Genomic DNA, 18703 nt, shown 5'->3' with positions numbered 1-18703 from the left:
GCCTTCAAACGTCAAAATCTGCCCTCGAGAATGGTCCAATGGTACGAAGACCCATTGCCTTACCAGAAGCTCTCTTGGGGCTTTTCAAAAAGGTATTATGGGTTGCGTGGTTCCTCACGGTCTGAAAGTTACGACGTTCTCTATGTACTATAGTCTTGGGAAACAACCAAAAAAAAAAAAAGGGGGGGGGGGGGGAGGGAGGGATGCAACACGAGGACTTCCCGGGAGGTCACCCATCCTAGTACTACTCTCGCCCAAGCACGCTTAACTGCGGAGTTCTGATGGGATCCGGTGCATTAGTGCTTGTATGATTGCATCCGTTAGTATATCCCATGCAATCGCATATATCCTTTTTTGAAAACTGAATGGATCATTCGATGTGGGTCCCACTTGATATGCGGATCGGTTTAGTCACCTTGGACGTGCTTCCAACGTCAAAAAACAAGCGATAACCATGTCCAAACACTGTTTTGGAGCCGTAACTAATTGTGTCAGGATAAAAAAAAACATCTTAAATGCCTTCAAACGTCCAAATCTGCCCTCGAGAATGGTCCAATGGCACGAAGACCCATTGCCTTGCCAGAAGCTCTCTTCGGGCTTTTCCAAAAGGTATTATGGGTTGCGTGGTTCCTCACGGTCTGAAAGTTACGACGTTCTCTATGTACTATATTCTTGCGAAACAACCAAAAAAAAAAAAAAAGGGGGAGGGATGCAACACGAGGACTTCCCGGGAGGTCACCCATCCTAGTACGACTCTCGCCCAAGCACGCTTAACTGCGGAGTTCTGATGGGATCCGGTGCATTAGTGCTTGTATGATCGCATACGTTAGTATATCCCATGCAATCGCATATATCCTTTTTTGAAAACTGAATGGATCATTCGATGTGGGTCCCACTTGATATGCGGATCGGTTTAGTCACCTTGGAAATGCTTCCAACGTCGAAAAACAAGCGATAACCATGTCCAAACACTGTTTTGGAGCCGTAACTAATTGTGTCGGGATCACAAAAAAACATCTTAAATGCCTTCAAACGTCAAAATCTGCCCTCGAGAATGGTCCAATGGTACGAAGACCCATTGCCTTGCCAGAAGCTCTCTTGGGGCTTTTCAAAAAGGTATTATGGGTTGCATGGTTCCTCACGGTCTGAAAGTTACGACGTTCTCTATGTACTATAGTCTTGCGAAACAACCAAAAAAAAAAAAAAAAGGAGGAGGGATGCAACACGAGGATTTCCCGGGAGGTCACCCATCTTAGTACGACTCTCGCCCAAGCACGCTTAACTGCGGAGTTCTGATGGGATCCGGTGCATTAGTGCTTGTATGATCGCATCCGTTAGTATATCCCATGCAATCGCATATATCCTTTTTTGAAAACTGAATGGATCATTCGATGTGTGTCCCACTTGATATGCGGACCGGTTTAGTCACCTTGGAAATGCTTCCAACGTCGAAAAACAAGCGATAACCATGTCCAAACACTGTTTTGGAGCCGTAACTAATTGTGTCGGGATCACAAAAAAACATCTTAAATGCCTTCAAACGTCAAAATCTGCCCTCGAGAATGGTCCAATGGCACGAAGACCCATTGCCTTGCCAGAAGCTCTCTTGGGGCTTTTCAAAAAGGTATTATGGGTTGCATGGTTCCTCACGGTCTGAAAGTTACGACGTTCTCTATATACTATAGTCTTGCGAAACAACCAAAAAAAAAAAAAAAAGGAGGAGGGATGCAACACGAGGATTTCCCGGGAGGTCACCCATCCTAGTACGACTCTCGCCCAAGCACGCTTAACTGCGGAGTTCTGATGGGATCCGGTGCATTAGTGCTTGTATGATTGCATCCGTTAGTATATCCCATGCAATCGCATATATCCTTTTTTGAAAACTGAATGGATCATTCGATGTGGGTCCCACTTGATATGCGGATCGGTTTAGTCACCTTGGACGTGCTTCCAACGTCAAAAAACAAGCGATAACCATGTCCAAACACTGTTTTGGAGCCGTAACTAATTGTGTCAGGATAAAAAAAAACATCTTAAATGCCTTCAAACGTCCAAATCTGCCCTCGAGAATGGTCCAATGGCACAAAGACCCATTGCCTTGCCAGAAGCTCTCTTCGGGCTTTTCCAAAAGGTATTATGGGTTGCGTGGTTCCTCACGGTCTGAAAGTTACGACGTTCTCTATGTACTATATTCTTGCGAAACAACCAAAAAAAAAAAAAAAGGGGGAGGGATGCAACACGAGGACTTCCCGGGAGGTCACCCATCCTAGTACGACTCTCGCCCAAGCACGCTTAACTGCGGAGTTCTGATGGGATCCGGTGCATTAGTGCTTGTATGATCGCATACGTTAGTATATCCCATGCAATCGCATATATCCTTTTTTGAAAACTGAATGGATCATTCGATGTGGGTCCCACTTGATATGCGGATCGGTTTAGTCACCTTGGAAATGCTTCCAACGTCGAAAAACAAGCGATAACCATGTCCAAACACTGTTTTGGAGCCGTAACTAATTGTGTCGGGATCACAAAAAAACATCTTAAATGCCTTCAAACGTCAAAATCTGCCCTCGAGAATGGTCCAATGGTACGAAGACCCATTGCCTTGCCAGAAGCTCTCTTGGGGCTTTTCAAAAAGGTATTATGGGTTGCATGGTTCCTCACGGTCTGAAAGTTACGACGTTCTCTATGTACTATAGTCTTGCGAAACAACCAAAAAAAAAAAAAAAAGGAGGAGGGATGCAACACGAGGATTTCCCGGGAGGTCACCCATCTTAGTACGACTCACGCCCAAGCACGCTTAACTGCGGAGTTCTGATGGGATCCGGTGCATTAGTGCTTGTATGATCGCATCCGTTAGTATATCCCATGCAATCGCATATATCCTTTTTTGAAAACTGAATGGATCATTCGATGTGTGTCCCACTTGATATGCGGACCGGTTTAGTCACCTTGGAAATGCTTCCAACGTCGAAAAACAAGCGATAACCATGTCCAAACACTGTTTTGGAGCCGTAACTAATTGTGTCGGGATCACAAAAAAACATCTTAAATGCCTTCAAACGTCAAAATCTGCCCTCGAGAATGGTCCAATGGCACGAAGACCCATTGCCTTGCCAGAAGCTCTCTTGGGGCTTTTCAAAAAGGTATTATGGGTTGCATGGTTCCTCACGGTCTGAAAGTTACGACGTTCTCTATATACTATAGTCTTGCGAAACAACCAAAAAAAAAAAAAAAGGAGGAGGGATGCAACACGAGGATTTCCCGGGAGGTCACCCATCCTAGTACGACTCTCGCCCAAGCACGCTTAACTGCGGAGTTCTGATGGGATCCGGTGCATTAGTGCTTGTATGATTGCATCCGTTAGTATATCCCATGCAATCGCATATATCCTTTTTTGAAAACTGAATGGATCATTCGATGTGGGTCCCACTTGATATGCGGATCGGTTTAGTCACCTTGGACGTGCTTCCAACGTCGAAAAACAAGCAATAACCATGTCCAAACACTGTTTTGAAGCCGTAACTAATTGTGTCGGGATAAAAAAAAACATCTTAAATGCCTTCAAACATCAAAATCTGCCCTCGAGAATGGTCCAATGGTACGAAGTCCCATTTCCTTGCCAGAAGATCTCTTGGGGCTTTTCAAAAAGGTATTATGGGTTGCATGGTTCCTCACGGTCTGAAAGTTACGACGTTCTCTATGTACTATAGTCTTGCGAAACAACCAAAAAAAAAAAAAGGGGGGAGGGATGCAACACGAGGACTTCCCGGGAGGTCACCCATCCTAGTCGACTCTCGCCCAAGCACGCTTAACTGCGGAGTTCTGATGGGATCCGGTGCATTAGTGCTGGTATGATCGCATCCGTTAGTATATCCCATGCAATCGCATATATCCTTTTTTGAAAACTGAATGGATCATTCGATGTGGGTCCCACTTGATATGCGGACCGGTTTAGTCACCTTGGAAATGCTTCCAACGTCGAAAAACAAGCGATAACCATGTCCAAACACTGTTTTGGAGCCGTAACTAATTGTGTCGGGATCACAAAAAAACATCTTAAATGCCTTCAAACGTCAAAATCTGCCCTCGAGAATGGTCCAATGGCACGAAGACCCATTGCCTTGCCAGAAGCTCTCTTGGGGCTTTTCAAAAAGGTATTATGGGTTGCATGGTTCCTCACGGTCTGAAAGTTACGACGTTCTCTATATACTATAGTCTTGCGAAACAACCAAAAAAAAAAAAAAGGAGGAGGGATGCAACACGAGGATTTCCCGGGAGGTCACCCATCCTAGTACGACTCTCGCCCAAGCACGCTTAACTGCGGAGTTCTGATGGGATCCGGTGCATTAGTGCTTGTATGATTGCATCCGTTAGTATATCCCATGCAATCGCATATATCCTTTTTTGAAAACTGAATGGATCATTCGATGTGTGTCCCACTTGATATGCGGACCGGTTTAGTCACCTTGGAAATGCTTCCAACGTCGAAAAACAAGCGATAACCATGTCCAAACACTGTTTTGGAGCCGTAACTAATTGTGTCGGGATCACAAAAAAACATCTTAAATGCCTTCAAACGTCAAAATCTGCCCTCGAGAATGGTCCAATGGCACAAAGACCCATTGCCTTGCCAGAAGCTCTCTTGGGGCTTTTCAAAAAGGTATTATGGGTTGCATGGTTCCTCACGGTCTGAAAGTTACGACGTTCTCTATATACTATAGTCTTGCGAAACAACCAAAAAAAAAAAAAAGGAGGAGGGATGCAACACGAGGATTTCCCGGGAGGTCACCCATCCTAGTACGACTCTCGCCCAAGCACGCTTAACTGCGGAGTTCTGATGGGATCCGGTGCATTAGTGCTTGTATGATTGCATCCGTTAGTATATCCCATGCAATCGCATATATCCTTTTTTGAAAACTGAATGGATCATTCGATGTGGGTCCCACTTGATATGCGGATCGGTTTAGTCACCTTGGACGTGCTTCCAACGTCGAAAAACAAGCAATAACCATGTCCAAACACTGTTTTGAAGCCGTAACTAATTGTGTCGGGATAAAAAAAAACATCTTAAATGCCTTCAAACATCAAAATCTGCCCTCGAGAATGGTCCAATGGTACGAAGTCCCATTTCCTTGCCAGAAGATCTCTTGGGGCTTTTCAAAAAGGTATTTTGGGTTGCATGGTTCCTCACGGTCTGAAAGTTACGACGTTCTCTATGTACTATAGTCTTGCGAAACAACCAAAAAAAAAAAAGGGGGGGAGGGATGCAACACGAGGACTTCCCGGGAGGTCACCCATCCTAGTCGACTCTCGCCCAAGCACGCTTAACTGCGGAGTTCTGATGGGATCCGGTGCATTAGTGCTGGTATGATCGCATCCGTTAGTATATCCCATGCAATCGCATATATCCTTTTTTGAAAACTGAATGGATCATTCGATGTGGGTCCCACTTGATATGCGGACCGGTTTAGTCACCTTGGAAATGCTTCCAACGTCGAAAAACAAGCGATAACCATGTCCAAACACTGTTTTGGAGCCGTAACTAATTGTGTCGGGATCACAAAAAACATCTTAAATGCCTTCAAACGTCAAAATCTGCCCTTGAGAATGGTCCAATGGTACGAAGACCCATTGCCTTGCCAGAAGCTCTCTTGGGGCTTTTCAAAAAGGTATTATGGGTTGCATGGTTCCTCACGGTCTGAAAGTTACGACGTTCTCTATGTACTATAGTCTTGCGAAACAACCAAAAAAAAAAAAAAAAAGGAGGAGGGATGCAACACGAGGATTTCCCGGGAGGTCACCCATCTTAGTACGACTCTCGCCCAAGCACGCTTAACTGCGGAGTTCTGATGGGATCCGGTGCATTAGTGCTTGTATGATCGCATCCGTTAGTATATCCCATGCAATCGCATATATCCTTTTTTGAAAACTGAATGGATCATTCGATGTGTGTCCCACTTGATATGCGGACCGGTTTAGTCACCTTGGAAATGCTTCCAACGTCGAAAAACAAGCGATAACCATGTCCAAACACTGTTTTGGAGCCGTAACTAATTGTGTCGGGATCACAAAAAACATCTTAAATGCCTTCAAACGTCAAAATCTGCCCTCGAGAATGGTCCAATGGCACGGAGACCCATTGCCTTGCCAGAAGCTCTCTTGGGGCTTTTCAAAAAGGTATTATGGGTTGCATGGTTCCTCACGGTCTGAAAGTTACGACGTTCTCTATATACTATAGTCTTGCGAAACAACCAAAAAAAAAAAAAGGGGGGAGGGATGCAACACGAGGACTTCCCGGGAGGTCACCCATCCTAGTCGACTCTCGCCCAAGCACGCTTAACTGCGGAGTTCTGATGGGATCCGGTGCATTAGTGCTGGTATGATCGCATCCGTTAGTATATCCCATGCAATCGCATATATCCTTTTTTGAAAACTGAATGGATCATTCGATGTGGGTCCCACTTGATATGCGGACCGGTTTAGTCACCTTGGAAATGCTTCCAACGTCGAAAAACAAGCGATAACCATGTCCAAACACTGTTTTGGAGCCGTAACTAATTGTGTCGGATCACAAAAAAACATCTTAAATGCCTTCAAACGTCAAAATCTGCCCTTGAGAATGGTCCAATGGTACGAAGACCCATTGCCTTGCCAGAAGCTCTCTTGGGGCTTTTCAAAAAGGTATTATGGGTTGCATGGTTCCTCACGGTCTGAAAGTTACGACGTTCTCTATGTACTACAGTCTTGCGAAACAACCAAAAAAAAAAAAAAAGGAGGAGGGATGCAACACGAGGATTTCCCGGGAGGTCACCCATCTTAGTACGACTCTCGCCCAAGCACGCTTAACTGCGGAGTTCTGATGGGATCCGGTGCATTAGTGCTTGTATGATCGCATCCGTCAGTATATCCCATGCAATCGCATATATCCTTTTTTGAAAACTGAATGGATCATTCGATGTGTGTCCCACTTGATATGCGGACCGGTTTAGTCACCTTGGAAATGCTTCCAACGTCGAAAAACAAGCGATAACCATGTCCAAACACTGTTTTGGAGCCGTAACTAATTGTGTCGGGATCACAAAAAAACATCTTAAATGCCTTCAAACGTCAAAATCTGCCCTCGAGAATGGTCCAATGGTACGAAGACCCATTGCCTTGCCAGAAGCTCTCTTGGGGCTTTTCAAAAAGGTATTATGGGTTGCATGGTTCCTCACGGTCTGAAAGTTACGATGTTCTCTATATACTATAGTCTTGCGAAACAACCAAAAAAAAAAAAAAAGGAGGAGGGATGCAACACGAGGATTTCCCGGGAGGTCACCCATCCTAGTACGACTCTCGCCCAAGCACGCTTAACTGCGGAGTTCTGATGGGATCCGGTGCATTAGTGCTTGTATGATTGCATCCGTTAGTATATCCCATGCAATCGCATATATCCTTTTTTGAAAACTGAATGGATCATTCGATGTGTGTCCCACTTGATATGCGGACCGGTTTAGTCACCTTGGAAATGCTTCCAACGTCGAAAAACAAGCGATAACCATGTCCAAACACTGTTTTGGAGCCGTAACTAATTGTGTCGGGATCACAAAAAAACATCTTAAATGCCTTCAAACGTCAAAATCTGCCCTCGAGAATGGTCCAATGGCACAAAGACCCATTGCCTTGCCAGAAGCTCTCTTGGGGCTTTTCAAAAAGGTATTATGGGTTGCATGGTTCCTCACGGTCTGAAAGTTACGACGTTCTCTATATACTATAGTCTTGCGAAACAACCAAAAAAAAAAAAAAGGAGGAGGGATGCAACACGAGGATTTCCCGGGAGGTCACCCATCCTAGTACGACTCTCGCCCAAGCACGCTTAACTGCGGAGTTCTGATGGGATCCGGTGCATTAGTGCTTGTATGATCGCATCCGTTAGTATATCCCATGCAATCGCATATATCCTTTTTTGAAAACTGAATGGATCATTCGATGTGGGTCCCACTTGATATGCGGATCGGTTTAGTCACCTTGGACGTGCTTCCAACGTCGAAAAACAAGCAATAACCATGTCCAAACACTGTTTTGAAGCCGTAACTAATTGTGTCGGGATAAAAAAAAACATCTTAAATGCCTTCAAACATCAAAATCTGCCCTCGAGAATGGTCCAATGGTACGAAGTCCCATTGCCTTGCCAGAAGCTCTCTTGGGGCTTTTCAAAAAGGTATTTTGGGTTGCATGGTTCCTCACGGTCTGAAAGTTACGACGTTCTCTATGTACTATAGTCTTGCGAAACAACCAAAAAAAAAAAAAAAGGGGGGGAGGGATGCAACACGAGGATTTCCCGGGAGGTCACCCATCTTAGTACGACTCTCGCCCAAGCACGCTTAACTGCGGAGTTCTGATGGGATCCGGTGCATTAGTGCTTGTATGATCGCATCCGTTAGTATATCCCATGCAATCGCATATATCCTTTTTTGAAAACTGAATGGATCATTCGATGTGGGTCCCACTTGATATGCGGACCGGTTTAGTCACCTTGGAAATGCTTCCAACGTCGAAAAACAAGCGATAACCATGTCCAAACACTGTTTTGGAGCCGTAACTAATTGTGTCGGGATCACAAAAAAACATCTTAAATGCCTTCAAACGTCAAAATCTGCCCTTGAGAATGGTCCAATGGTACGAAGACCCATTGCCTTGCCAGAAGCTCTCTTGGGGCTTTTCAAAAAGGTATTATGGGTTGCATGGTTCCTCACGGTCTGAAAGTTACGATGTTCTCTATATACTATAGTCTTGCGAAACAACCAAAAAAAAAAAAAAAAAGGAGGAGGGATGCAACACGAGGATTTCCCGGGAGGTCACCCATCCTAGTACGACTCTCGCCCAAGCACGCTTAACTGCGGAGTTCTGATGGGATCCGGTGCATTAGTGCTTGTATGATCGCATCCGTTAGTATATCCCATGCAATCGCATATATCCTTTTTTGAAAACTGAATCGATCATTCGATGTGTGTCCCACTTGATATGCGGACCGGTTTAGTCACCTTGGAAATGCTTCCAACGTCGAAAAACAAGCGATAACCATGTCCAAACACTGTTTTGGAGCCGTAACTAATTGTGTCGGGATCACAAAAAACATCTTAAATGCCTTCAAACGTCAAAATCTGCCCTCGAGAATGGTCCAATGGCACGGAGACCCATTGCCTTGCCAGAAGCTCTCTTGGGGCTTTTCAAAAAGGTATTATGGGTTGCATGGTTCCTCACGGTCTGAAAGTTACGACGTTCTCTATATACTATAGTCTTGCGAAACAACCAAAAAAAAAAAAAGGGGGGAGGGATGCAACACGAGGACTTCCCGGGAGGTCACCCATCCTAGTCGACTCTCGCCCAAGCACGCTTAACTGCGGAGTTCTGATGGGATCCGGTGCATTAGTGCTGGTATGATCGCATCCGTTAGTATATCCCATGCAATCGCATATATCCTTTTTTGAAAACTGAATGGATCATTCGATGTGGGTCCCACTTGATATGCGGACCGGTTTAGTCACCTTGGAAATGCTTCCAACGTCGAAAAACAAGCGATAACCATGTCCAAACACTGTTTTGGAGCCGTAACTAATTGTGTCGGGATCACAAAAAAACATCTTAAATGCCTTCAAACGTCAAAATCTGCCCTTGAGAATGGTCCAATGGTACGAAGACCCATTGCCTTGCCAGAAGCTCTCTTGGGGCTTTTCAAAAAGGTATTATGGGTTGCATGGTTCCTCACGGTCTGAAAGTTACGACGTTCTCTATGTACTATAGTCTTGCGAAACAACCAAAAAAAAAAAAAAAGGAGGAGGGATGCAACACGAGGATTTCCCGGGAGGTCACCCATCTTAGTACGACTCTCGCCCAAGCACGCTTAACAGCGGAGTTCTGATGGGATCCGGTGCATTAGTGCTTGTATGATCGCATCCGTCAGTATATCCCATGCAATCGCATATATCCTTTTTTGAAAACTGAATGGATCATTCGATGTGTGTCCCACTTGATATGCGGACCGGTTTAGTCACCTTGGAAATGCTTCCAACGTCGAAAAACAAGCGATAACCATGTCCAAACACTGTTTTGGAGCCGTAACTAATTGTGTCGGGATCACAAAAAAACATCTTAAATGCCTTCAAACGTCAAAATCTGCCCTCGAGAATGGTCCAATGGTACGAAGACCCATTGCCTTGCCAGAAGCTCTCTTGGGGCTTTTCAAAAAGGTATTATGGGTTGCATGGTTCCTCACGGTCTGAAAGTTACGATGTTCTCTATATACTATAGTCTTGCGAAACAACCAAAAAAAAAAAAAAAGGAGGAGGGATGCAACACGAGGATTTCCCGGGAGGTCACCCATCCTAGTACGACTCTCGCCCAAGCACGCTTAACTGCGGAGTTCTGATGGGATCCGGTGCATTAGTGCTTGTATGATTGCATCCGTTAGTATATCCCATGCAATCGCATATATCCTTTTTTGAAAACTGAATGGATCATTCGATGTGGGTCCCACTTGATATGCGGATCGGTTTAGTCACCTTGGACGTGCTTCCAACGTCGAAAAACAAGCGATAACCATGTCCAAACACTGTTTTGAAGCCATAACTAATTGTGTCGGGATAAAAAAAAACATCTTAAATGCCTTCAAACGTCAAAATCTGCCCTCGAGAATGGTCCAATGGTACGAAGACCCATTGCCTTGCCAGAAGCTCTCTTGGGGCTTTTCAAAAAGGTATTATGGGTTGCATGGTTCCTCACGGTCTGAAAGTTACGACGTTCTCTATATACTATAGTCTTGCGAAACAACCAAAAAAAAAAAAAGGGGGGAGGGATGCAACACGAGGACTTCCCGGGAGGTCACCCATCCTAGTCGACTCTCGCCCAAGCACGCTTAACTGCGGAGTTCTGATGGGATCCGGTGCATTAGTGCTGGTATGATCGCATCCGTTAGTATATCCCATGCAATCGCATATATCCTTTTTTGAAAACTGAATGGATCATTCGATGTGGGTCCCACTTGATATGCGGACCGGTTTAGTCACCTTGGAAATGCTTCCAACGTCGAAAAACAAGCGATAACCATGTCCAAACACTGTTTTGGAGCCGTAACTAATTGTGTCGGGATCACAAAAAAACATCTTAAATGCCTTCAAACGTCAAAATCTGCCCTTGAGAATGGTCCAATGGTACGAAGACCCATTGCCTTGCCAGAAGCTCTCTTGGGGCTTTTCAAAAAGGTATTATGGGTTGCATGGTTCCTCACGGTCTGAAAGTTACGACGTTCTCTATGTACTATAGTCTTGCGAAACAACCAAAAAAAAAAAAAAAGGAGGAGGGATGCAACACGAGGATTTCCCGGGAGGTCACCCATCTTAGTACGACTCTCGCCCAAGCACGCTTAACTGCGGAGTTCTGATGGGATCCGGTGCATTAGTGCTTGTATGATCGCATCCGTTAGTATATCCCATGCAATCGCATATATCCTTTTTTGAAAACTGAATGGATCATTCGATGTGTGTCCCACTTGATATGCGGACCGGTTTAGTCACCTTGGAAATGCTTCCAACGTCGAAAAACAAGCGATAACCATGTCCAAACACTGTTTTGGAGCCGTAACTAATTGTGTCGGGATCACAAAAAAACATCATAATGCCTTCAAACGTCAAAATCTGCCCTCGAGAATGGTCCAATGGTACGAAGACCCATTGCCTTGCCAGAAGCTCTCTTGGGGCTTTTCAAAAAGGTATTATGGGTTGCATGGTTCCTCACGGTCTGAAAGTTACGATGTTCTCTATATACTATAGTCTTGCGAAACAACCAAAAAAAAAAAAAAAGGAGGAGGGATGCAACACGAGGATTTCCCGGGAGGTCACCCATCCTAGTACGACTCTCGCCCAAGCACGCTTAACTGCGGAGTTCTGATGGGATCCGGTGCATTAGTGCTTGTATGATTGCATCCGTTAGTATATCCCATGCAATCGCATATATCCTTTTTTGAAAACTGAATGGATCATTCGATGTGGGTCCCACTTGATATGCGGATCGGTTTAGTCACCTTGGACGTGCTTCCAACGTCGAAAAACAAGCAATAACCATGTCCAAACACTGTTTTGAAGCCGTAACTAATTGTGTCGGGATAAAAAAAAACATCTTAAATGCCTTCAAACGTCAAAATCTGCCCTCGAGAATGGTCCAATGGTACGAAGTCCCATTTCCTTGCCAGAAGATCTCTTGGGGCTTTTCAAAAAGGTATTAAGGGTTGCATGGTTCCTCACGGTCTGAAAGTTACGACGTTCTCTATGTACTATAGTCTTGCGAAACAACCACAAAAAAAAAAGGGGGGAGGGATGCAACACGAGGACTTCCCGGGAGGTCACCCATCCTAGTCGACTCTCGCCCAAGCACGCTTAACTGCGGAGTTCTGATGGGATCCGGTGCATTAGTGCTGGTATGATCGCATCCGTTAGTATATCCCATGCAATCGCATATATCCTTTTTTGAAAACTGAATGGATCATTCGATGTGGGTCCCACTTGATATGCGGACCGGTTTAGTCACCTTGGAAATGCTTCCAACGTCGAAAAACAAGCGATAACCATGTCCAAACACTGTTTTGAAGCCGTAACTAATTGTGTCGGGATAAAAAAAAACATCTTAAATGCCTTCAAACGTCAAAATCTGCCCTCGAGAATGGTCCAATGGTACGAAGTCCCATTTCCTTGCCAGAAGATCTCTTGGGGCTTTTCAAAAAGGTATTAAGGGTTGCATGGTTCCTCACGGTCTGAAAGTTACGACGTTCTCTATGTACTATAGTCTTGCGAAACAACCAAAAAAAAAAAAAGGGGGGAGGGATGCAACACGAGGACTTCCCGGGAGGTCACCCATCCTAGTCGACTCTCGCCCAAGCACGCTTAACTGCGGAGTTCTGATGGGATCCGGTGCATTAGTGCTGGTATGATCGCATCCGTTAGTATATCCCATGCAATCGCATATATCCTTTTTTGAAAACTGAATGGATCATTCGATGTGGGTCCCACTTGATATGCGGACCGGTTTAGTCACCTTGGAAATGCTTCCAACGTCGAAAAACAAGCGATAACCATGTCCAAACACTGTTTTGGAGCCGTAACTAATTGTGTCGGGATCACAAAAAAACATCTTAAATGCCTTCAAACGTCAAAATCTGCCCTTGAGAATGGTCCAATGGTACGAAGACCCATTGCCTTGCCAGAAGCTCTCTTGGGGCTTTTCAAAAAGGTATTATGGGTTGCATGGTTCCTCACGGTCTAAAAGTTACGACGTTCTCTATGTACTATAGTCTTGCGAAACAACCAAAAAAAAAAAAAAAAAGGAGGAGGGATGCAACACGAGGATTTCCCGGGAGGTCACCCATCTTAGTACGACTCTCGCCCAAGCACGCTTAACTGCGGAGTTCTGATGGGATCCGGTGCATTAGTGCTTGTATGATCGCATCCGTTAGTATATCCCATGCAATCGCATATATCCTTTTTTGAAAACTGAATGGATCATTCGATGTGTGTCCCACTTGATATGCGGACCGGTTTAGTCACCTTGGAAATGCTTCCAACGTCGAAAAACAAGCGATAACCATGTCCAAACACTGTTTTGGAGCCGTAACTAATTGTGTCGGGATCACAAAAAACATCTTAAATGCCTTCAAACGTCAAAATCTGCCCTCGAGAATGGTCCAATGGCACGGAGACCCATTGCCTTGCCAGAAGCTCTCTTGGGGCTTTTCAAAAAGGTATTATGGGTTGCATGGTTCCTCACGGTCTGAAAGTTACGACGTTCTCTATATACTATAGTCTTGCGAAACAACCAAAAAAAAAAAAAGGGGGGAGGGATGCAACACGAGGACTTCCCGGGAGGTCACCCATCCTAGTCGACTCTCGCCCAAGCACGCTTAACTGCGGAGTTCTGATGGGATCCGGTGCATTAGTGCTGGTATGATCGCATCCGTTAGTATATCCCATGCAATCGCATATATCCTTTTTTGAAAACTGAATGGATCATTCGATGTGGGTCCCACTTGATATGCGGACCGGTTTAGTCACCTTGGAAATGCTTCCAACGTCGAAAAACAAGCGATAACCATGTCCAAACACTGTTTTGGAGCCGTAACTAATTGTGTCGGGATCACAAAAAAACATCTTAAATGCCTTCAAACGTCAAAATCTGCCCTTGAGAATGGTCCAATGGTACGAAGACCCATTGCCTTGCCAGAAGCTCTCTTGGGGCTTTTCAAAAAGGTATTATGGGTTGCATGGTTCCTCACGGTCTGAAAGTTACGACGTTCTCTATGTACTATAGTCTTGCGAAACAACCAAAAAAAAAAAAAAGGAGGAGGGATGCAACACGAGGATTTCCCGGGAGGTCACCCATCTTAGTACGACTCTCGCCCAAGCACGCTTAACTGCGGAGTTCTGATGGGATCCGGTGCATTAGTGCTTGTATGATCGCATCCGTTAGTATATCCCATGCAATCGCATATATCCTTTTTTGAAAACTGAATGGATCATTCGATGTGTGTCCCACTTGATATGCGGACCGGTTTAGTCACCTTGGAAATGCTTCCAACGTCGAAAAACAAGCGATAACCATGTCCAAACACTGTTTTGGAGCCGTAACTAATTGTGTCGGGATCACAAAAAAACATCTTAAATGCCTTCAAACGTCAAAATCTGCCCTCGAGAATGGTCCAATGGTACGAAGACCCATTGCCTTGCCAGAAGCTCTCTTGGGGCTTTTCAAAAAGGTATTATGGGTTGCATGGTTCCTCACGGTCTGAAAGTTACGATGTTCTCTATATACTATAGTCTTGCGAAACAACCAAAAAAAAAAAAAAAGGAGGAGGGATGCAACACGAGGATTTCCCGGGAGGTCACCCATCCTAGTACGACTCTCGCCCAAGCACGCTTAACTGCGGAGTTCTGATGGGATCCGGTGCATTAGTGCTTGTATGATTGCATCCGTTAGTATATCCCATGCAATCGCATATATCCTTTTTTGAAAACTGAATGGATCATTCGATGTGGGTCCCACTTGATATGCGGATCGGTTTAGTCACCTTGGACGTGCTTCCAACGTCGAAAAACAAGCAATAACCATGTCCAAACACTGTTTTGAAGCCGTAACTAATTGTGTCGGGATAAAAAAAAACATCTTAAATGCCTTCAAACGTCAAAATCTGCCCTCGAGAATGGTCCAATGGTACGAAGTCCCATTTCCTTGCCAGAAGATCTCTTGGGGCTTTTCAAAAAGGTATTAAGGGTTGCATGGTTCCTCACGGTCTGAAAGTTACGACGTTCTCTATGTACTATAGTCTTGCGAAACAACCAAAAAAAAAAAAAGGGGGGAGGGATGCAACACGAGGACTTCCCGGGAGGTCACCCATCCTAGTCGACTCTCGCCCAAGCACGCTTAACTGCGGAGTTCTGATGGGATCCGGTGCATTAGTGCTGGTATGATCGCATCCGTTAGTATATCCCATGCAATCGCATATATCCTTTTTTGAAAACTGAATGGATCATTCGATGTGGGTCCCACTTGATATGCGGACCGGTTTAGTCACCTTGGAAATGCTTCCAACGTCGAAAAACAAGCGATAACCATGTCCAAACACTGTTTTGGAGCCGTAACTAATTGTGTCGGGATCACAAAAAAACATCTTAAATGCCTTCAAACGTCAAAATCTGCCCTCGAGAATGGTCCAATGGTACGAAGTCCCATTTCCTTGCCAGAAGATCTCTTGGGGCTTTTCAAAAAGGTATTAAGGGTTGCATGGTTCCTCACGGTCTGAAAGTTACGACGTTCTCTATGTACTATAGTCTTGCGAAACAACCAAAAAAAAAAAAAGGGGGGAGGGATGCAACACGAGGACTTCCCGGGAGGTCACCCATCCTAGTCGACTCTCGCCCAAGCACGCTTAACTGCGGAGTTCTGATGGGATCCGGTGCATTAGTGCTGGTATGATCGCATCCGTTAGTATATCCCATGCAATCGCATATATCCTTTTTTGAAAACTGAATGGATCATTCGATGTGGGTCCCACTTGATATGCGGACCGGTTTAGTCACCTTGGAAATGCTTCCAACGTCGAAAAACAAGCGATAACCATGTCCAAACACTGTTTTGGAGCCGTAACTAATTGTGTCGGGATCACAAAAAAACATCTTAAATGCCTTCAAACGTCAAAATCTGCCCTCGAGAATGGTCCAATGGTACGAAGTCCCATTTCCTTGCCAGAAGATCTCTTGGGGCTTTTCAAAAAGGTATTATGGGTTGCATGGTTCCTCACGGTCTGAAAGTTACGACGTTCTCTATGTACTATAGTCTTGCGAAACAACCAAAAAAAAAAAAAGGGGGGAGGGATGCAACACGAGGACTTCCCGGGAGGTCACCCATCCTAGTCGACTCTCGCCCAAGCACGCTTAACTGCGGAGTTCTGATGGGATCCGGTGCATTAGTGCTGGTATGATCGCATCCGTTAGTATATCCCATGCAATCGCATATATCCTTTTTTGAAAACTGAATGGATCATTCGATGTGTGTCCCACTTGATATGCGGACCGGTTTAGTCACCTTGGAAATGCTTCCAACGTCGAAAAACAAGCGATAACCATGTCCAAACACTGTTTTGGAGCCGTAACTAATTGTGTCGGGATCACAAAAAAATATCTTAAATGCCTTCAAACGTCAAAATCTGCCCTCGAGAATGGTCCAATGGTACGAAGACCCATTGCCTTGCCAGAAGCTCTCTTGGGGCTTTTCAAAAAGGTATTATGGGTTGCATGGTTCCTCACGGTCTGAAAGTTACGACGTTCTCTATGTACTATAGTCTTGCGAAACAACCAAAAAAAAAAAAAAAAGGAGGAGGGATGCAACACGAGGATTTCCCGGGAGGTCACCCATCTTAGTACGACTCTCGCCCAAGCACGCTTAACTGCAGAGTTCTGATGGGATCCGGTGCATTAGTGCTTGTATGATCGCATCCGTTAGTATATCCCATGCAATCGCATATATCCTTTTTTGAAAACTGAATGGATCATTCGATGTGTGTCCCACTTGATATGCGGACCGGTTTAGTCACCTTGGAAATGCTTCCAACGTCGAAAAACAAGCGATAACCATGTCCAAACACTGTTTTGGAGCCGTAACTAATTGTGTCGGGATCACAAAAAAACATCTTAAATGCCTTCAAACGTCAAAATCTGCCCTCGAGAATGGTCCAATGGTACGAAGACCCATTGCCTTACCAGAAGCTCTCTTGGGGCTTTTCAAAAAGGTATTATGGGTTGCGTGGTTCCTCACGGTCTGAAAGTTACGACGTTCTCTATGTACTATAGTCTTGCGAAACAACCAAAAAAAAAAAAAAAGGAGGAGGGATGCAACACGAGGATTTCCCGGGAGGTCACCCATCTTAGTACGACTCTCGCCCAAGCACGCTTAACTGCGGAGTTCTGATGGGATCCGGTGCATTAGTGCTTGTATGATCGCATCCGTTAGTATATCCCATGCAATCGCATATATCCTTTTTTGAAAACTGAATGGATCATTCGATGTGTGTCCCACTTGATATGCGGACCGGTTTAGTCACCTTGGAAATGCTTCCAACGTCGAAAAACAAGCGATAACCATGTCCAAACACTGTTTTGGAGCCGTAACTAATTGTGTCGGGATCACAAAAAAACATCTTAAATGCCTTCAAACGTCAAAATCTGCCCTCGAGAATGGTCCAATGGTACGAAGTCCCATTTCCTTGCCAGAAGATCTCTTGGGGCTTTTCAAAAAGGTATTATGGGTTGCATGGTTCCTCACGGTCTGAAAGTTACGACGTTCTCTATGTACTATAGTCTTGCGAAACAACCAAAAAAAAAAAAAGGGGGGAGGGATGCAACACGAGGACTTCCCGGGAGGTCACCCATCCTAGTCGACTCTCGCCCAAGCACGCTTAACTGCAGAGTTCTGATGGGATCCGGTGCATTAGTGCTGGTATGATCGCATCCGTTAGTATATCCCATGCAATCGCATATATCCTTTTTTGAAAACTGAATGGATCATTCGATGTGTGTCCCACTTGATATGCGGACCGGTTTAGTCACCTTGGAAATGCTTCCAACGTCGAAAAACAAGCGATAACCATGTCCAAACACTGTTTTGGAGCCGTAACTAATTGTGTCGGGATCACAAAAAAACATCTTAAATGCCTTCAAACGTCAAAATCTGCCCTCGAGAATGGTCCAATGGTACGAAGACCCATTGCCTTACCAGAAGCTCTCTTGGGGCTTTTCAAAAAGGTATTATGGGTTGCGTGGTTCCTCACGGTCTGAAAGTTACGACGTTCTCTATGTACTATAGTCTTGCGAAACAACCAAAAAAAAAAAAAAAAGGAGGAGGGATGCAACACGAGGATTTCCCGGGAGGTCACCCATCTTAGTACGACTCTCGCCCAAGCACGCTTAACTGCGGAGTTCTGATGGGATCCGGTGCATTAGTGCTTGTATGATCGCATCCGTTAGTATATCCCATGCAATCGCATATATCCTTTTTTGAAAACTGAATGGATCATTCGATGTGTGTCCCACTTGATATGCGGACCGGTTTAGTCACCTTGGAAATGCTTCCAACGTCGAAAAACAAGCGATAACCATGTCCAAACACTGTTTTGGAGCCGTAA

General features: G+C 44.9%; 23 non-coding genes and 14 pseudogenes across 23 annotated transcripts; all 37 read right to left on the bottom strand.

Annotated features, from left to right (window-relative positions):
• Window positions 1-200: 200 nt before the first annotated feature.
• Window positions 201-319, bottom strand: LOC147931445 (5S ribosomal RNA). Its single transcript, XR_015576129.1, has one exon. It is a non-coding gene; the product is annotated as a 5S ribosomal RNA (ribosomal RNA).
• A 387-nt stretch (window positions 320-706) lies between these two features.
• LOC147931444 (5S ribosomal RNA) lies at window positions 707-825 on the bottom strand. Its single transcript, XR_015576591.1, has one exon. It is a non-coding gene; the product is annotated as a 5S ribosomal RNA (ribosomal RNA).
• A 389-nt stretch (window positions 826-1214) lies between these two features.
• Window positions 1215-1333, bottom strand: LOC147931443 (5S ribosomal RNA). The gene has a single exon (XR_015576410.1). It is a non-coding gene; the product is annotated as a 5S ribosomal RNA (ribosomal RNA).
• A 389-nt stretch (window positions 1334-1722) lies between these two features.
• Window positions 1723-1841, bottom strand: LOC147931442 (5S ribosomal RNA). Its single transcript, XR_015576470.1, has one exon. It is a non-coding gene; the product is annotated as a 5S ribosomal RNA (ribosomal RNA).
• A 387-nt stretch (window positions 1842-2228) lies between these two features.
• Window positions 2229-2347, bottom strand: LOC147931441 (5S ribosomal RNA). Its single transcript, XR_015576590.1, has one exon. It is a non-coding gene; the product is annotated as a 5S ribosomal RNA (ribosomal RNA).
• Window positions 2348-2736: 389 nt separating this feature from the next.
• Window positions 2737-2855, bottom strand: LOC147931440 (5S ribosomal RNA). Its single transcript, XR_015576412.1, has one exon. It is a non-coding gene; the product is annotated as a 5S ribosomal RNA (ribosomal RNA).
• Window positions 2856-3243: 388 nt separating this feature from the next.
• Window positions 3244-3362, bottom strand: LOC147931439 (5S ribosomal RNA). Its single transcript, XR_015576469.1, has one exon. It is a non-coding gene; the product is annotated as a 5S ribosomal RNA (ribosomal RNA).
• Window positions 3363-3748: 386 nt separating this feature from the next.
• Window positions 3749-3866, bottom strand: LOC147931438 (5S ribosomal RNA; annotated as a pseudogene).
• Window positions 3867-4253: 387 nt separating this feature from the next.
• LOC147931437 (5S ribosomal RNA) lies at window positions 4254-4372 on the bottom strand. Its single transcript, XR_015576467.1, has one exon. It is a non-coding gene; the product is annotated as a 5S ribosomal RNA (ribosomal RNA).
• Window positions 4373-4759: 387 nt separating this feature from the next.
• On the bottom strand, window positions 4760-4878 carry LOC147931436 (5S ribosomal RNA). The gene has a single exon (XR_015576466.1). It is a non-coding gene; the product is annotated as a 5S ribosomal RNA (ribosomal RNA).
• Window positions 4879-5264: 386 nt separating this feature from the next.
• On the bottom strand, window positions 5265-5382 carry LOC147931435 (5S ribosomal RNA; annotated as a pseudogene).
• Window positions 5383-5771: 389 nt separating this feature from the next.
• On the bottom strand, window positions 5772-5890 carry LOC147931434 (5S ribosomal RNA). The gene has a single exon (XR_015576409.1). It is a non-coding gene; the product is annotated as a 5S ribosomal RNA (ribosomal RNA).
• A 386-nt stretch (window positions 5891-6276) lies between these two features.
• Window positions 6277-6394, bottom strand: LOC147931433 (5S ribosomal RNA; annotated as a pseudogene).
• Window positions 6395-6781: 387 nt separating this feature from the next.
• LOC147931432 (5S ribosomal RNA) lies at window positions 6782-6900 on the bottom strand. Its single transcript, XR_015576408.1, has one exon. It is a non-coding gene; the product is annotated as a 5S ribosomal RNA (ribosomal RNA).
• A 388-nt stretch (window positions 6901-7288) lies between these two features.
• LOC147931431 (5S ribosomal RNA) lies at window positions 7289-7407 on the bottom strand. Its single transcript, XR_015576464.1, has one exon. It is a non-coding gene; the product is annotated as a 5S ribosomal RNA (ribosomal RNA).
• Window positions 7408-7794: 387 nt separating this feature from the next.
• Window positions 7795-7913, bottom strand: LOC147931430 (5S ribosomal RNA). Its single transcript, XR_015576302.1, has one exon. It is a non-coding gene; the product is annotated as a 5S ribosomal RNA (ribosomal RNA).
• A 389-nt stretch (window positions 7914-8302) lies between these two features.
• LOC147931429 (5S ribosomal RNA) lies at window positions 8303-8421 on the bottom strand. The gene has a single exon (XR_015576407.1). It is a non-coding gene; the product is annotated as a 5S ribosomal RNA (ribosomal RNA).
• A 390-nt stretch (window positions 8422-8811) lies between these two features.
• LOC147931428 (5S ribosomal RNA) lies at window positions 8812-8930 on the bottom strand. The gene has a single exon (XR_015576301.1). It is a non-coding gene; the product is annotated as a 5S ribosomal RNA (ribosomal RNA).
• Window positions 8931-9316: 386 nt separating this feature from the next.
• Window positions 9317-9434, bottom strand: LOC147931427 (5S ribosomal RNA; annotated as a pseudogene).
• Window positions 9435-9822: 388 nt separating this feature from the next.
• Window positions 9823-9941, bottom strand: LOC147931426 (5S ribosomal RNA; annotated as a pseudogene).
• Window positions 9942-10329: 388 nt separating this feature from the next.
• On the bottom strand, window positions 10330-10448 carry LOC147931425 (5S ribosomal RNA). The gene has a single exon (XR_015576463.1). It is a non-coding gene; the product is annotated as a 5S ribosomal RNA (ribosomal RNA).
• A 386-nt stretch (window positions 10449-10834) lies between these two features.
• LOC147931424 (5S ribosomal RNA) lies at window positions 10835-10952 on the bottom strand (annotated as a pseudogene).
• A 388-nt stretch (window positions 10953-11340) lies between these two features.
• LOC147931423 (5S ribosomal RNA) lies at window positions 11341-11459 on the bottom strand. The gene has a single exon (XR_015576405.1). It is a non-coding gene; the product is annotated as a 5S ribosomal RNA (ribosomal RNA).
• A 387-nt stretch (window positions 11460-11846) lies between these two features.
• LOC147931422 (5S ribosomal RNA) lies at window positions 11847-11965 on the bottom strand. The gene has a single exon (XR_015576462.1). It is a non-coding gene; the product is annotated as a 5S ribosomal RNA (ribosomal RNA).
• Window positions 11966-12350: 385 nt separating this feature from the next.
• LOC147931421 (5S ribosomal RNA) lies at window positions 12351-12468 on the bottom strand (annotated as a pseudogene).
• A 386-nt stretch (window positions 12469-12854) lies between these two features.
• On the bottom strand, window positions 12855-12972 carry LOC147931420 (5S ribosomal RNA; annotated as a pseudogene).
• A 390-nt stretch (window positions 12973-13362) lies between these two features.
• LOC147931419 (5S ribosomal RNA) lies at window positions 13363-13481 on the bottom strand. The gene has a single exon (XR_015576404.1). It is a non-coding gene; the product is annotated as a 5S ribosomal RNA (ribosomal RNA).
• A 386-nt stretch (window positions 13482-13867) lies between these two features.
• On the bottom strand, window positions 13868-13985 carry LOC147931418 (5S ribosomal RNA; annotated as a pseudogene).
• A 387-nt stretch (window positions 13986-14372) lies between these two features.
• On the bottom strand, window positions 14373-14491 carry LOC147931417 (5S ribosomal RNA). The gene has a single exon (XR_015576403.1). It is a non-coding gene; the product is annotated as a 5S ribosomal RNA (ribosomal RNA).
• Window positions 14492-14879: 388 nt separating this feature from the next.
• LOC147931416 (5S ribosomal RNA) lies at window positions 14880-14998 on the bottom strand. Its single transcript, XR_015576461.1, has one exon. It is a non-coding gene; the product is annotated as a 5S ribosomal RNA (ribosomal RNA).
• A 386-nt stretch (window positions 14999-15384) lies between these two features.
• Window positions 15385-15502, bottom strand: LOC147931415 (5S ribosomal RNA; annotated as a pseudogene).
• A 387-nt stretch (window positions 15503-15889) lies between these two features.
• On the bottom strand, window positions 15890-16007 carry LOC147931414 (5S ribosomal RNA; annotated as a pseudogene).
• A 387-nt stretch (window positions 16008-16394) lies between these two features.
• On the bottom strand, window positions 16395-16512 carry LOC147931413 (5S ribosomal RNA; annotated as a pseudogene).
• Window positions 16513-16901: 389 nt separating this feature from the next.
• Window positions 16902-17020, bottom strand: LOC147931412 (5S ribosomal RNA; annotated as a pseudogene).
• Window positions 17021-17408: 388 nt separating this feature from the next.
• Window positions 17409-17527, bottom strand: LOC147931411 (5S ribosomal RNA). Its single transcript, XR_015576402.1, has one exon. It is a non-coding gene; the product is annotated as a 5S ribosomal RNA (ribosomal RNA).
• A 387-nt stretch (window positions 17528-17914) lies between these two features.
• Window positions 17915-18032, bottom strand: LOC147931410 (5S ribosomal RNA; annotated as a pseudogene).
• A 389-nt stretch (window positions 18033-18421) lies between these two features.
• Window positions 18422-18540, bottom strand: LOC147931409 (5S ribosomal RNA). The gene has a single exon (XR_015576401.1). It is a non-coding gene; the product is annotated as a 5S ribosomal RNA (ribosomal RNA).
• Between the last annotated feature and the right edge of the window lie 163 nt (window positions 18541-18703).

Source organism: Camelina sativa, chromosome 12 (assembly GCF_030686135.1).
Source record: "Camelina sativa cultivar CO46 ecotype springtype chromosome 12, ASM3068613v1".
Lineage (NCBI taxonomy): Eukaryota > Viridiplantae > Streptophyta > Magnoliopsida > Brassicales > Brassicaceae > Camelina > Camelina sativa.
This window is presented reverse-complemented; position numbering and strand designations above follow the sequence as displayed.